Below are 15,536 nucleotides of genomic sequence, written 5' to 3' on the forward strand. Positions count from 1 at the left end.
CCGGTCTCTCCTTTATGTCACAAAATGGTTGCTGAAACTCCAGCTATCATGCCCAGTTCCTCCTTATCATGGAAGGAAAAAAGAAGGAGAAAAAAAGAGGTAAGGGTAATACTAATTACATTGTCTTATTTTGGTTTTTTGCTATTATTGGGGTTTTTTATTAGAAAAGCAAAAGATTCTTCAAAAACTAGTACAATAGCGTTCCAAATGTTGTTGAATTGTTGAATTAGGTGTATGAGGGAAAATGTAAAACATTTGGGGAGAAATCATGAAAATCTAAAAAAAAGTCTGCACTCAAATTGCTTGATATTTGTCATTAAGTTCTTGTTCCCTTCAAAGATACCAAAATTGAAATTTTGAAAGATGCACTACTGGTGTGTTTTATGCAATAAAAAAACAAACAAACAAGGGACTTCATTGGGTGTAATGATACCCAAAGAAAGCCCTATATCAAAGGACTGGTAAATAAACAGGAATTTATATCCTTTGGTTAAAATAAAACAAAGTATATATGTATACTTTCATAAGAGTCTCTTCTTTGACTTTTGGATTAACCAATTACTTCATTCATTCACTCATTTATTCATCTATTTATTTAACAAACATCAATGAGCAACTGCTCTGTGTCAGCCAGCACAAGATGCCAGGGCTACACAGATGAACAAAGCATAATCCTATCTGGAAGATACAGAAAACCAACGCTAGAGATATTTTAAAAAATATCAGGGAAACTCAAGTGAGTTGGGGAACTTTACTTCCTAACACGAAAAGAGAAATACTTTAGCAACCAATCCCTGCCACCCATTACTGAATGAAGTGAACAACTTGTGCTTCAAGTAATTTATAAGGATCACAGGGGAAATTGTAACAGAGTTTTTAAAAAATATTTCTCTCCAAAAGTATTACCTGTGTTATTTAAAATGCACATCATCACATTTGAAACACGACTATCATGCGCTAACTGCAAAGAGAATAAAACTGTTTTGTTGGGTTTAGCACTTTCCAAAGCTCTGGAAGTTGATCGTCAAAATAAAAACCTATTGTTCTGGGAGAGGTGAACAGCAGGAACGTCAAGAGTCCTGGAGAAGATTATTCATTTGCAGTCCTATTTGGCAGGATGTCAAATTTCTGAGTATTTCCGTGCCCAGAAACACTGAAGTCACAATGTTTGGTTTGATCAATTTTCGCCTCCTTGGCCTCTCCTCACCAGTCAGGGCAATTTACCATGCCGGGTCTGCCTCTAGGCTCTGCTTGCATTTTTAATGAGGATATTGCTTCCTTCTCCCTGGCCTCTGAGATATCTTTGTTATGCTTGAGTGGATTCAAGATCGTGTAGAAGTAACGGAATTAAGCTGTCAGCACAGCTCTGCTTAATATGTTTTTAGTCTGCCTTTGTTTGAGGGATTCATTTTTCTTAAATTCTCAGTGCTCTTCAGCACCACTGAACAGAATAACATTAGTGTGCAGTTGTCATTATATCACTAGTTAGACATGCCCTTCTTTCACAGGAGAAAACTCAGAGCAATAGCACTCATTAACTACTTACATTAAAGCCTCGACAAAAGCCAGGATGGAGTGTGAAAACTCATTTACACCTGCTGGAAGGGGATCATTAGCCAACTGAACGATGAGAAGAGGTGCATGCTTAGGACTGGGAAGGACAAGAGGGTCCCAGAATTTGACTTCTTGAAGCTTTTAATGCCGGTGATGTGGGGCACTTCAGGATTCTTATCCCAGACTCAGAATTAGTTCTATGGCAAGCCTGAAGTGACACAGCCCTGAATTACTTTAGGGAGTTTTCTCCATTCTAAGAAGGGCAAGGTCAAGAATATGCTTTTGATTAGAAAGTGCCAAGCATGATGATTAGCAAACCATTCTTAAATTTGGCATGCTTTGCTTTAAGAGTCCTCATGGTGTGGGGTGATTTCTTCCTCTTCTATATTTCTCTTTTATTGTGAGGAGTGAAGTTGGAAGACAACATGGTCACATTGTTTTTGTTTTAATGGAAATAAAAGATCCACAATTAAGGACAAAGAAAATTCAACACACTGAATTATAGACCACCTAGTCTAATGCTCTAGGTAGGAAGGGCCTGCATGCATCCTTACCATCAAAACAGTAGGCATAGAGGATGCTCCTCCACTGTCCCTCCCTTCTCCCTCTCCTCATTCTAATTCTCATCTTCCGTTCTACAAATGGGCAGATATGGGCAGAGATGCAAATGCATTGTCAACACTGTGTTCCTCTAGACAATGCAATGCCAGTTTTCCCTCCTTCTTATAGGTGTCCCCCAATCTCTATAAATGACTCTCTCTTAAGTTTCTCCTAAAAGCAGGATGTATACACCATCCATGAGATTCCCTACTCACACACATTTCTCATTCCTGCTCTTCTCCTCCTTCTTATGTGACCTGAGGGCAGGAAACAAGGAGAGCAATTTCATCTGGCTCTTAACAAAGCCTGAGGGACATGTGTGGCCCCAGTTCTTGTGACTCCTCACCTCTTTCCTTAGAATGTTTTGTACCTGATGCACCTTTATCCCAAGTTTTGGACCACTGTTAGCAGCCAGAGAAAAGAGGTAAAATTCCATTTAACATTTCTTCCATTAGTCTGAAAATAATACAGAATACCTGCCCTCCTTGTTGGCAGTTTTAATGATGTAACCCTCTTTTGGATTCAGCAATTACACCAGCTCAAATCTTGACCCAAATGTATGGCTGAACAAGTGAAGGTGCTGAAGAAATAGGACTCCCTAAGGAGACTTTGGAAGAATGACCTCCACCTCCAAGCCCAGCAAACATCTGCTCCTGACACTTTCTCACAAATCACAACAATCTGCCTGGAAGGGAAGGGAGGACGGGAGAGTTTGACAGGTCTGTGTGTTTTTTGGTTGAATAATCACTGCTATCTTAACTGTTTAATTAGAGAAGAAAGGAAAAGGCTTGCTTTCAGGATGAAGGATGAGGGAAGTTACCTAGCCTGAAAAATATGCTTTTTTGTTTTTCTCCAGAGCTTTTGGATTGTCATCAGAGTCATCAACCTTACTTATTTCTTCTGATAAAAGGGAAGTTGAGGATTGAGGACAATTTTTAAAGTTTATCAGCAAAATTTCTCTAAAGGAGTTTTGACTGGGTGCTGGTTCTGACTTGCGCTGAGAGTGACTACAGATGCACTGCAGGGTGAGAAAGGGAAGGGAGCCTTGGAGAACTTCATTTCAGTTACAGAATGTGAGTCTTCAAAGGAGAAGTGTGTAGTTGTCCTAGAAGGAACCAAAAAATTGGCTCAGCCCTGCAAAGAGAATCCAATAATTCCTTTTACATAACCAATTTCCTCCCCAGAGCCCAAAAAAGATTGTAAGTTGAATCCAAATGTTATTATTTATTTGTTTTTTTAAATTTATTTTCCCAATCAACTTTGTACTTGCCCAGAGAAAATAAGCCTCAGAAGAATCACATGTGGAGTGATCCAAGGGGAGAACTTCAAGATGACGGAGGAGTAAGATGTGGAGATCACCTTCCTCCCCATAAATACATAAAAAATTCACCTACATGTGGAACAACTCTTACAGAACACCTACTGAATGCTGGCAGAAGACCTCAGACTTCCCAAAAGTCAAGAAAATTCCCACGTTCCTGGGTAGGGCAAAAGAAAAAAGAAAAAACAGAGACAAAAGAATAGGGGTGGGACCTGCTCCTCTGGGAGGGAGCTGTGAAGGAGGGAAAGTTTCCACAACTAGGAAGCCCCTTCACGGACAGGGACAGGCAGAGGGAAGCTTCAGAGCCACAGAGGAGAGGACAGCAAACAAGGGTGCAGAGGGCAAAGCAGACAGATTCCCACACAGAGGATTGGTGCTGATCAGCACTCACCAGACTGAGATGCTTGTCTGTTCACCTGCCAGGGTGGGTGGGGGCTGGGAGCTGAAGCTCGGGATTTGGAGGTCAGACCCCAGGGAGAGGACTGGGGTTGGCTGTGTGAAGACAGTCTGAGGGCCTAGTGAGCCACAGCTAGCCAGAAGGGAGTCCGGGTAAAAGTCTGGACCTGCCTAAGAGGCAAGAGACCATTGTTTCGGGGTGCGCAAGGAGAGGGAATTCCTTTCCCGTGTGCCCACAGTAGGCAGAGCACTGCTTAAGTGAGCTCCAGAGAAAGGCATGAGCTGTTGCTATCAACTTGGACCCTGGAGGCAGGCACGCACCACTAACACTGCCTCCACTTCCACCAAGAATCCTGTGTGCAAGCGCAGGTCACTACCCACACTGCCCCGAGAACCTATGCAGCACGCCACTGCCAGGGTCCCATGATCCAGGACTAACTTCCCTGGGAGAACACAGTGTACCTCAGGCTGTTGCACTGTCATGCTGGCCTCTGCCGCTGCAGGCTCACCCCACATTCCAATTATGACTACCATACCCCTCCCTCTCCCTGGCCTGAGTGAGCAAGAGTGCCCTAATCAGCTGCTGCTTTAACCTGCTCCTGTTTGGGTGGGGAAAAGACACCCAAGGACAGACTACACACAGAGGCTGGGCCAAAACCAAAGCTCAACCCCAGGAGCTGTGCAAACAAAGAAGAGAAAGGGAAATTTCTCCTTGCAACCGCAGGATCAGCAGATTAAATCCCCACAATCGACTTGATAAAACACTGCATTGGTGGAATACCTGAATTGAAAATGAATGTTCCCAAAATTGAGGTGGTGGACTTTGGGAGCAAATGTAGACATGGGGTTTGCTTTCTGTGTTTGATTTGTTTTTGGATTTATGTTTATCTTAGTATAGTTTTTAGTGCTTGTTTTCACTAATAGGTTTGTTTATTGGTTTGGTTGCTATCTTCCTTTTTTTTAATTCTCTCTTTGTTGGTGTGTGTGTGTATGTTTCTTTGTGTGAATTTGTCTGTTTAGATTTGTTTTTACCATTTATCTTAAGGTTCTGACTGTTCTTTTTTGTTTGTTTTTTGTTTCTTTTTTTTGTTGAGAGTGTGTGTGTGTGTGTATGTTTCTTGGTGTGATTTTGTCTGTTTAGTTTTGCTGTTGCCATTTGTTTTGGGGTTCTGTCTGCTCCTTTTTTTTTTTTCTTCCTTTTCCTCCATGCTGTGCAGCTGGAAGGGTCTTGGTGTTGCAGCCGGGGATTGGGCCTAAGCCTCCAAGGTGGGAGAGCCGAGTCCAGGACATTGGAGCACCAGAAACCTCCCAGCCTCATGCAATATTAATTGGACAGAGCTCTCCCAGAGATCTCCATCTCAACCCTAAGATCCAGCTCCACTAAGACCAGCAAGCTCAAGTGCTGGACACCCCATGCCAAACAAATAGCAAGACAGGAACACAACCCCACCAATTAGCAAACAGATGGCCTAAACTCATACTAAGTTCACAGACACCCCAAAACACACCACCGAATACAGCCCTGTCCACAAGAGGTACAAGATCCAGCCCCACCCACCAGAACAGAGGCACCAGTTCCCACCATGAGGAAGCCTACACAAGCCACTGAACCAACATCACCCCCTGGGGGCAGACAACAGAAAAACAGGAACTACGAACCTGCAGCCTGCGGAAAGGAGGCCACAAACACAGTAAGTTAAACAAAATGAGAAGACAAAGAAATATGCAGCAGATGAAGAAACAAACAAATGAAGAGGAAATAGGCAGTCTACCTGAAAAAGAATTCAGATGATGATCGTAAAGATGATGCAAAATCTCAGAAACAGAATGGAGAAAATAAAAGAAATGTTTAACAGGACCTAGAAGAACTAAAGAGCAAACAAACCATGATGAACAACACAATAAATGAAATTAAATATACTCTAGAAGGAATCAACAGTAGAATAAGTGAGGCAGTAAAATGGATAAGCAACCTGCAAGATAGAATAGTGGAAATAACTGCCACAGAGCAAAATAAAGAAAAAAAAGAATGAAAAGAATTGAGGACAGTCTCAGAGACCTCTGGGACAACATTAAACTTAACAACATTCGAATTATAGGGGTCCTAGAAGAAGAAGAAGAGAAAAGGAAGGGGACTGAGAAAATATTTGAAGAGATTATAGTTAAAAACTTCCCTAACATGGGAAAGGAAATAGTCATTCAAGTACAGGAAGCGCAGAGAGTCACAAGCAGAATAAACTTAAGGAGAAACATGCCAAGACACGTATTAATCAAACTATTGAAAATTAAATACAAAGAAAAAATATTAAAAGTAGCAAGGAAAAAGCAACAAATAACATACAAGGGACCCCCCATAAGATGAACAGCTGATCTTTCAGCAGAAACTCTGCAAGCCAGAAGGGGGTGGCAGGACATATTTAAAGTGATGAAGGGGAAAAATCTACAACCAAGATTACTCTACCCAGCAAGGATATTATTCAGATTCAATGGAGAAATTAAAACCTTTACAGACAAGCAAAAGTTAAGAGAATTCAGCACCACCAAACCAGCTATACAACACATGTTAAAGGAACTTCTCTAAGTGGAAAACACAAGAGAAGGAAAAGATCTAAAAAACAAACCCAAAACAATTTTAAAAAATGGTAATAGAAACATACATATTGATAATTACCTCAAATGGGAATGGAGTAAGCACTCCAACCAAAAGACATAGACTGGCTGAATGGATACAAGAACAAGACCTCTATATATGCTGTATAAAAGAGACCCACTTCAGATCTAGAGACACATACAGACTGAAAATCAGGGAATAGAAAAAGATATTCCATGCAAATGGAAGTCAAAAGCAAGTTAGAGTAACAATACTTATATCAAACAGAATAGACTTTTAAATAAAGACTATTACAAGAGATAAAGGACACTATATAATGATCAAGGGATCAATCCAAAAAGAAGATATAGCAATTGTAAATATGTATGCATCCAACACAGAAGCACCTCAATACATAAGGCAAATGCTAACATCCATAAAAGGGGAAATTGACAGTAATACAATCATAGTAGGGGACTTTAACACCCCAGTTTCACCAATGGACAGATCATCCAAAATGAAAATAAATAAGGAAACACAGCTTTAAATGACACACTAGGTCAGATGGACTTAATTGATACTTATAGGACATTCCATCCAAAAACAACAGAATACACTTTCTTTGCAAGTGCACATTGAACATTCTCCAGGATAGATCATAGCTTGGGTCACAAATCAAGCCTCAGCAAATTTAAGAAAATGGAAATTGTATCAAGTATCTTTTCCAACCACAATGCTATGAGACTAGATATCAATTACAGGAAAAAAATCTGTAAAAAGTACAAACAAATGGAGGCTAAACAAATACACTACTAAATAACCAAGAGATCACTGAAGAAAACAAAGAGAAATAAAAAAATACCTAGAAACAAATGACAATGAAATCAGGACAACCCAAAACCTATGGGATGCAGCAAAAGCAGTTCTAAGAGGGAAGTTTATAGCAATACAACCCTACCTCAAGAAACAAGAAACATCTCAAATAAACAACATAACCTTACACTTAAAGCAATTAGAGAAAGAACAACAACAACAAAAAAAACCCCATAGTTAGCAGAAAGAAAGAAATCATAAAGATCAGATCAGAAATAAATGAAAAAGAAATGAAGAGATCAATAAAACTAAAAACTGGTGCTTTGAGAAGATAAACAAAATTAATAAACCATTAGCCAGACTCATCAAGAAAAAAGGGAGAAGGCCCAAATCTACAGAATTAGAAAAGAAAAATAAGTAACAACTGACACTGCAGAAACACAAAGGATCATGAGACACTACTACAAGCAATGCCAATACTACCTATACCAATAACATGGACAAACTGGAAGAAGTGGACAAATTCTTTGAAAAGTATAACCTTCCAAGACTGAACCAGGAAGAAATAGAAAATATGAACAGGCCAATCACAAGCACTGAAATTGAAAGTGTGATTAAAAATCCTCCAACAAACAAAAGCTCAGGGCCAAATGGCTTCACAGGTGAATTCTATCAAACATTTAGAGAAGAGCTAACATCGATACTTCTCAAACTCTTCCAAAATATGGCAGAGGGAGTAGCACTCCCAAACTTATTGTTCAAGGTATCATCATCCTGATACCAAAACCAGACAAACATATCACAAAAAAAGAGAACTACAGGCCAATATCACTGATGAACAGAGATGCAAAAATCCTCAACAAAATACTAGCAAACAGTATCCAATAGCACATTCAAAGGATTATACACCATGATCAAATGGGGTTTATCCCAGGAATGCAAGGATTCTTCAGTACAAGCAAATCAATCATGTGATACACCATATTAACAACTGAAGGATAAAAACCACATGATAATCTTAATAGATGCAGAAAAAAGGTTTGAACAAAATTCAACACCTATTTATGATAAAAATTCTCCAGAAAGTGGGTATAGAGGGAACCTACCTCAACATAATAAAGACGATATATGACAAATCCATAGCCAACATCGTTCTCAATCATGAAAAACTGAAACCATTTCCTCTAAGATCTGGAAAAAGACAAGGGTACCCACTCTCACCAGTATTATTCAACATAGCTTTGGAATTTTTAGCCACGGCAGTCAGAGAAGAAAAGGAAATAAAAGAAATCAAATCAGAAAAGAAGAAGTAAAACTTTCACTGTTCACAGATGACATGATACTATACATAGAGAATCCTAAAGATGCTAAGAGAAAACTACTAGAGCTAATTGGTGAATTTGGTGAGGTAGCAGGATACAAAATTAATGCACAGAAATCTCTTGCATTTCTATACACTAACAATGAAAAATCTGAAAGAGAAATTAAGAAAACACTCCCATTTAACACTGCAACAAAAAGAATAAAATACCTAGGGCTAAACCTACCCAAGGAGAAAAAAGACCTGTATGCAGAAAACTATAAGAGACTGATGAAAGAAAACAAAGATGATACAAACAGATGGAGACATATACAATGTTCTTGGATTGGAAGAATCAACGTTGTGAAAATGACTATACTACTCAAAGCAATCTACAGATTTCATGCAATTCCTATCAAACTACCAATGGCATTTTTCACAAAGCTAGAACAAAAAAATTTACAATTTGTATGGAAACACAAAAGACCTTGAATAGCCAAAGCAAACTTGAGAAAGAAAAATGGAGCTTGAGGGATCAGGCCCCCTGATTTCAGACTATACTACAAAGCTACAGTAATCAAGAGAGTATAGTACTGGCACAAAAACAGAAATATAGATCAATGGAATAGGATAGAAGGTCCAGAGATAAGCCCACACACATATGGTCACTACATCTTTGACAAAGGAGGCAAGGTTTTAAAATGGAGAAAAGACAGCCTCTTCAATAAGTGATGCTGGGAAAACTGGACAGCTACATGTAAAAGAATGAAATTAGAACACTCCCTCACACCATACACAAAAATAAACTCAAAATGGATTAAAGACCTATATGTAAGACCAGACACTATAAAACTCTTAGAGGAAAACATAGGCAGAACACTCTATGACATAAATCACAGCAAGATCCTTTTTGACCGACATCCTAGCTTAATGGAAATAAGAACAAAAATAAACAAATGGGACCTAATTAAACTTCAAAGCTTTTGCACAGCAAAGGAAACCATAAACAAGACAAAAAGACAACCCTCAGAATGAGAGAAAGTATTTGCAAATGAAGCAACTGACAAAGAATTAATCTACAGAATATACAGGCAACTTATGCAGCTCAATATCAGAAAAACAAACAACCCAATCCAAAAATGGGTGGAAGACCTAAATAGACATTTCTCCAAAGAAGATATACAGATTGCCAACAAACACATGAAAGGTTGCTCAACATCACTAATCATACAAATACAAACGAAAACCACAATCAGGTATCCCCTCACACTTGTCAGAATGGCCATCATCAAAAAATCTATAAACAATAAATGCTGGAGAGCATGTGGAGAAATGGAAACCCTCTTGCACTGTTGGTAGGAATGTAAATTGATACAGTCACTATGGAGAACAGTATGGAGGTTCCTTAAAAAACTAAAAATAGAACTTCCATATGACCCAGCAATCTTACTACTGGGCATATACCCTGAGAAAACCATAATTCAAAAAGAGACATATCCCAATGTTCATTGCAGCACTATTTATAATAGCCAGGAAATGGAAGCAACCTAAGTGTCCATCCACAGATGAAAGGATAAAGAAGATGTGGCACATATATACAGCGGAATATTACTCAGCCATAGAAAGAAGCAAAATTGAGTTATTTGTAGTGAGGTGGTTGGACCTAGATTCTGTCATACAGAATTAAGTAAGTCAGAAAGAGTAAACCAGTACCATATGCTAACATATCTATATGGAATCTTAAAAAAAAAAAAAAAATGTTTCTGCTGAACCTAGGGACAGGACAGGAATAAAGATGCAGATGTAGAGAATGGACTTGAAGACATGGGTTGGGGGAAAAGCGTAAGCTGGGATGAAGTGAGAGAGTAGCATTGACACATATATGCTACCTAATGTAAAATAGCTAGTGGGAAGAAGCTGCACAGCACAGGGATATCAGCTCGGTTCTTTGTGACTACCTAGAGGGGTGGTATAGGGAGGGTTGGAGGGAGGTGCAAGAGGGAGGGGATATGGGGATATATGTATACATATAGCTGATTCACTTTGTTTTACAGCATAAAATAGCACCACATTGTAAAGCAATTATACTCCAATAAAGATGTAAAAGAAAAAGAAAAAGCCCATGTGACAAATCATAGGGTAGAAGAAACCCCTCAACTCAGAAACACTCACATTTTGTGTTTGCTTGTATTGTGGATAAATGATAATACCGACAAACTTAAAATCCCTCCATGAAAGCTCTTAATAATTTCTCAAATTTCTGTAACTCTTCACAGATGATAAATTACTGTCCCGCATATATCCTCATTTAGACACTAGAACAATCCTGTAAAATTACCATTTGTTATGTCCAGTTTTACAGAGTAGTAAGCAAATGCATAAAGTGTAAGGGACCTGCTGAATGTCTCACAGCCAGTCATTGGCAAAGATGGATCTTGAAACCAGGTGTCATAAAACCATTTCCCCACACCATATATCCCTCTTTATTATCTCACTGAATTGTCCAGTGTCTTCTCTACCTATTCAACGTTTTGTAAATGTTTGATACAGAGAGCTGACTGAAGTCAGGGCACTCACTCCATGATCCCCTCAACAGTGACCAACACAGCATTAGACCTTAAATAAACACTTATCTGATAAATGAATGAATGTCTATACCATTTATTGAGAACACATTTTTATTTTTAGATTCTATTCTTTTTTTTCTATTTTGGAAAATACAGATTTTTAAAAGTTAATTGTTATATTTTTATTAATTAATTTTATTGGAGTATAGTTGATTTACGATGTTGTGTTGGTGTTCCTTATGAGGTATTTTTATATGCACAATATTGTGTGATCCTTAAAATACTTCATTAAGTATCATCCCCATTTTATAGGGGAGGAAACTAAGGCCCAGAAAAGTAAGAGAACTTTCCCCATTCACTCACTAGAACGTACAAGTGTATTTGTAGACTGTGTTTATTTCTACAACTTTCCTCTTCTCCCTACATCTCTCCTTACCCAGTCTCTAAATCTGCACCATCCAATATAAGAGTCACTAGTGACCTGTGGCTATGGAGCACTTGAAAGTTGAGTAGTCCAAATGGATATCTGCCTTGAGTGCACAGTAGACACAAGATTTCAAAGACTTAATATGAAAATATGATTGGAAGATATATTGTTGATATTTTATGTTGATCACATGTTAAAGTTATAATGTTTTAGATAAAGTTAAATAAAATACATCATTAAATTAATTTCTTCTTTCTCTTTTTACTATTTATTTTGTGGCTACTGGAAAATTTTAAGTTACATAAATGACCACATTTTTGGCTTATGTTATATTAGAAAGTGCTACTCTAAATATTCCCTGTGACCTTTCAAGTATTACCTTCTCAAATATTCAAGTATATAGCACTTCTTTAAATTTCCAAGTCACTTGAAATATATATCATGAAAGTTAATACTTCCTTACATTTTTCCTAATTCTTCTATGGAGAAGGAGTTAAGGAACAAAAATATCTCTATAATCTCCTCCTTTTAATTTGATTCAATTGTTGTGTGAATCCAAGTTCTCATTTCTTCCACTGTCCTTCCTCTCCTGCATCTCTGCCTAATAATAATAAGTACATTTTTTAAAGTATCTACTGTTGTATTAATCAAAATGGTTAGAATATGGTGCAGCCACCAATGACCCTAAAATCTTAACAAAAAAAGTTCATTTTTTCACTGGCATAAAACCCACCACAGGTATGGGTTTCTCTCTAAGTATTGGCTTAACATTCCAGGTTACTTTGATTTTATAGCACTTCCATTTCAACACAGCTTTCATCATTATCACTAAGAAGAAGAGTACAGAAGATTTTAAACTTCCACTCAGAAGTGATATGTATCACATTCCCACAATATTCCACTGGCTATAGAGAGCCACATAGCTAGGCTTAACTTTAATGGAATGGAGAAAAACAATTCAATGTATCTAAGGTAGTAGACAACTGAATATTGGTGAATAGTAGTAATGTCTACTATAACTTCTTGCTGAGTGTTGCATAGGTGGCCTTATGTTAAATATCTCCAATTCTCATAACAATCTTCTAAAATGTGTACTAACATCCTTAAACAGAGGAAGAAAAGAGATTAAATAAGTTGCCCAAATTCACAGCAAATCAGTAGCTGAGTCAGGGTTTGGCCAGAACCCAGATCTTTCTGGTTTCAAAACCTGTAAATTCCTAACTTCCTTCTTCACTCTTAGGCTAACGGAATTGTTCATTCTCTCTATGGGTTTCTGTTAGCATTTGGTTCAAACATTTAGCCTTTTAAAATTTATTCTTCATAATTAATTGTCTCTGTGGTTGAATTTCCAGCTATACTCTGAGTTCCTAAAGGAGACGATTATCTTTCTGTGCCTAAAAGAGTATCCAGGGCAGAGTTGTGGCTTAAAAATATTTTTTAATCAAATGACTACATTGATTCATTTTGCAGGGAACACTGTGGAACCACTCAAATGTGCAAAGCTAATTCTATAGATGTTATATAATTTAGAATTCTACCTATATGAAAGGACATTTTATATGACAATCATAAGGGAAGAAGTATATACAGAATAATCAGGTTCTAATTAAGAAAATAAAGACAATTGAAAGAGTAGTTCTTGAGGAAAAATGTGTCAGTGAGAGTCTAACGGTTACCCCAGTCAAGTCAGTCAAACTCAGGGATCTAAACACAGCCATTGGGCAGGCCAAACTCAGCCTCACTTGAAATAACACTCCTTCTCGGTGGGACTCACACCTCATATTGGAACTTGAACCCACGATCCCTGACTAGGAGGGTACTCAAACCCACTGTCTTTTGATTAAAACTGCTCACCTGGTGTCAGGACTTACTGAAGCTCAGGTTCTTTTGTCTTGTCACAGAAAAAATTTAGCGTGAGGCAAAGCAGCAGGCAAAGAGTGCGTTTATTAACATAGGATGCTTGTGAGCTATACGAGTGGGCTGGCAAGGGAGTGCAACAGCCCCAAGAACAGAGAGGGCCATGCTCTTATGATCAAAGAAAAAATGGGGAGGGGAGAAGACCACTTTCTTCCTCATTCTTGGGCAGATGTCAAGGCTTACATCATTAGTTCCTCCTTTGGCCCTATATGGTTTAACCAGGACTGTCATGGTGTTATTTAAATCATCTGCATATTAGCAAAAGGGTGGTAATGTATACTAAAATATGGTAATTTATCTCAGGTTTCAGTATAATGTCCCCTTTCACCTAGCTTTTTTTCCCTTTCACCTATATTTCTGTCTTGGCTACATGCAGAAATGATACTCTTCAAGGAATATTAACATGTAACAAGATTCAGGCCCTATAGTTATTGTCTTGTGTTTTAACTATCTGGGTTTGTGGCTTGAGTGTGTCTGACATTTGGATGCACCTGGTCTTCCTTCAAGGTAGTGTAGATTGTCGCTTGGTTACTAGATTCTTTTCTTGAGCAGTCATTAGCTTACAACAATCTCCCAAACTCCCTTAAAATTCCCTTTCTGTTTTTAATCCCCTAGTGGGATTTCTAAACTGACTATTTAATTATCCTACTCTATCCCTATCACACTCATTTGTTTACATATTGTCTATGCTACTTTTGTGCTATAAGGGCAGAGATGAGTAGTTGCAACAGAGGCTGTATGGTGGGAAAAGATGAAAATAATAACTAGCCTCTTATAGAAAAAGTTTGCTAACCTCTAGTCAAACCAGAAGTCTTTCCTTGAGAGCTAATCAAAGAGGGCAGCTTTATCAAAGCCATACTTAAATCCAAGAGCTTCATTAGAAAAGGAGCTTTTCAATGCCTTCCCACCAGGGACAAATAACAACACACCTGTAGTCAAGGAAAATTGTATTTTTTGGCTCATTGCGGCAAGAAAGAGAACACAGCATGGAAACTGTAAGGTGTCTCAGAAAGAGAGTACTAGAAGGGGCTTGTTGTAGGATTTGTGCATGTGTTAGGTAGTTTGGGGCGGGGGCGTTGAAGATGGTATAGTTTTGCTGTGCATTAGGAGCAGTCAGAAAGTGGGGAAAAATCTGATTCATTATCTGTATTAGTCAAGCTTCTCCAGAGAAACAGATTGAATGGTGCCCATCCGTATTGGGGAAGGCAATCTGCTTTACAGTGTCCACCAATCCAAATGCTAATCTCATCCATAGATATCCTCAGAGAAACATCCAGAAATAATGTTTAATCTGAGCCCCTGTAACCAGTCAAGTTGACACTTAAAATTAACCATCACAATATTTTACCAACTTTTATCTAAAAGGTAAGGGGGATGGAGCAGAGTGAAACCGTAGATAAAGAAGCAGCAGTCACTCATATTAGCTGAACAGGGAGATGTTTGATCACTGCTGTAGTTTGGACAGTGTTGTTTTTGTCTGTGACTCAGGTGACAAAATGGTACTGTTTTGACTTGTTCCAGGATGGTCAGAGTGACCTTTTCTGATACTGGGTCCTGTGAAATTATTTATGTTCAACGGGAGAACACCATGGCCCAACTCAGGTACAGTAGTCAAGGACAAATTTTCTCTCATTCAGAACCTCACCTCTCTGTCTTTGGCCACTGCTCTCCTCTTTCTCAATCTCTCCCTTTATTTCTAGTAGAGACAATAGGTCACTTGACTCAGCAAACTGAATGAATTTAGAGCAATATCCTTATATAGAGTCAAAAAAATGTATTCAACAAAAAGCAATCTCACCTCAAATTAAGGAGGGAACTTAATTTCTTGTAAGGAGTACATTAAGTCCCCTACATACGGATGAGTTCCATTCTGAGAGTGCGTTCGTAAGTCCAATTTGTTTGTAAATCCAACAAAGTTAGCCTAGATACCCAGCTAACACAGTCGGCTATATAGTACTGTGCTGTAGTAGGTTTACAATACTTTTCACACAAATAATACATAAAAAACAAGCAAACACAAAAAATAAAGAAAACATTTCTAATCTTACAGT

Source organism: Phocoena sinus, chromosome 20 (assembly GCF_008692025.1).
Source record: "Phocoena sinus isolate mPhoSin1 chromosome 20, mPhoSin1.pri, whole genome shotgun sequence".
Lineage (NCBI taxonomy): Eukaryota > Metazoa > Chordata > Mammalia > Artiodactyla > Phocoenidae > Phocoena > Phocoena sinus.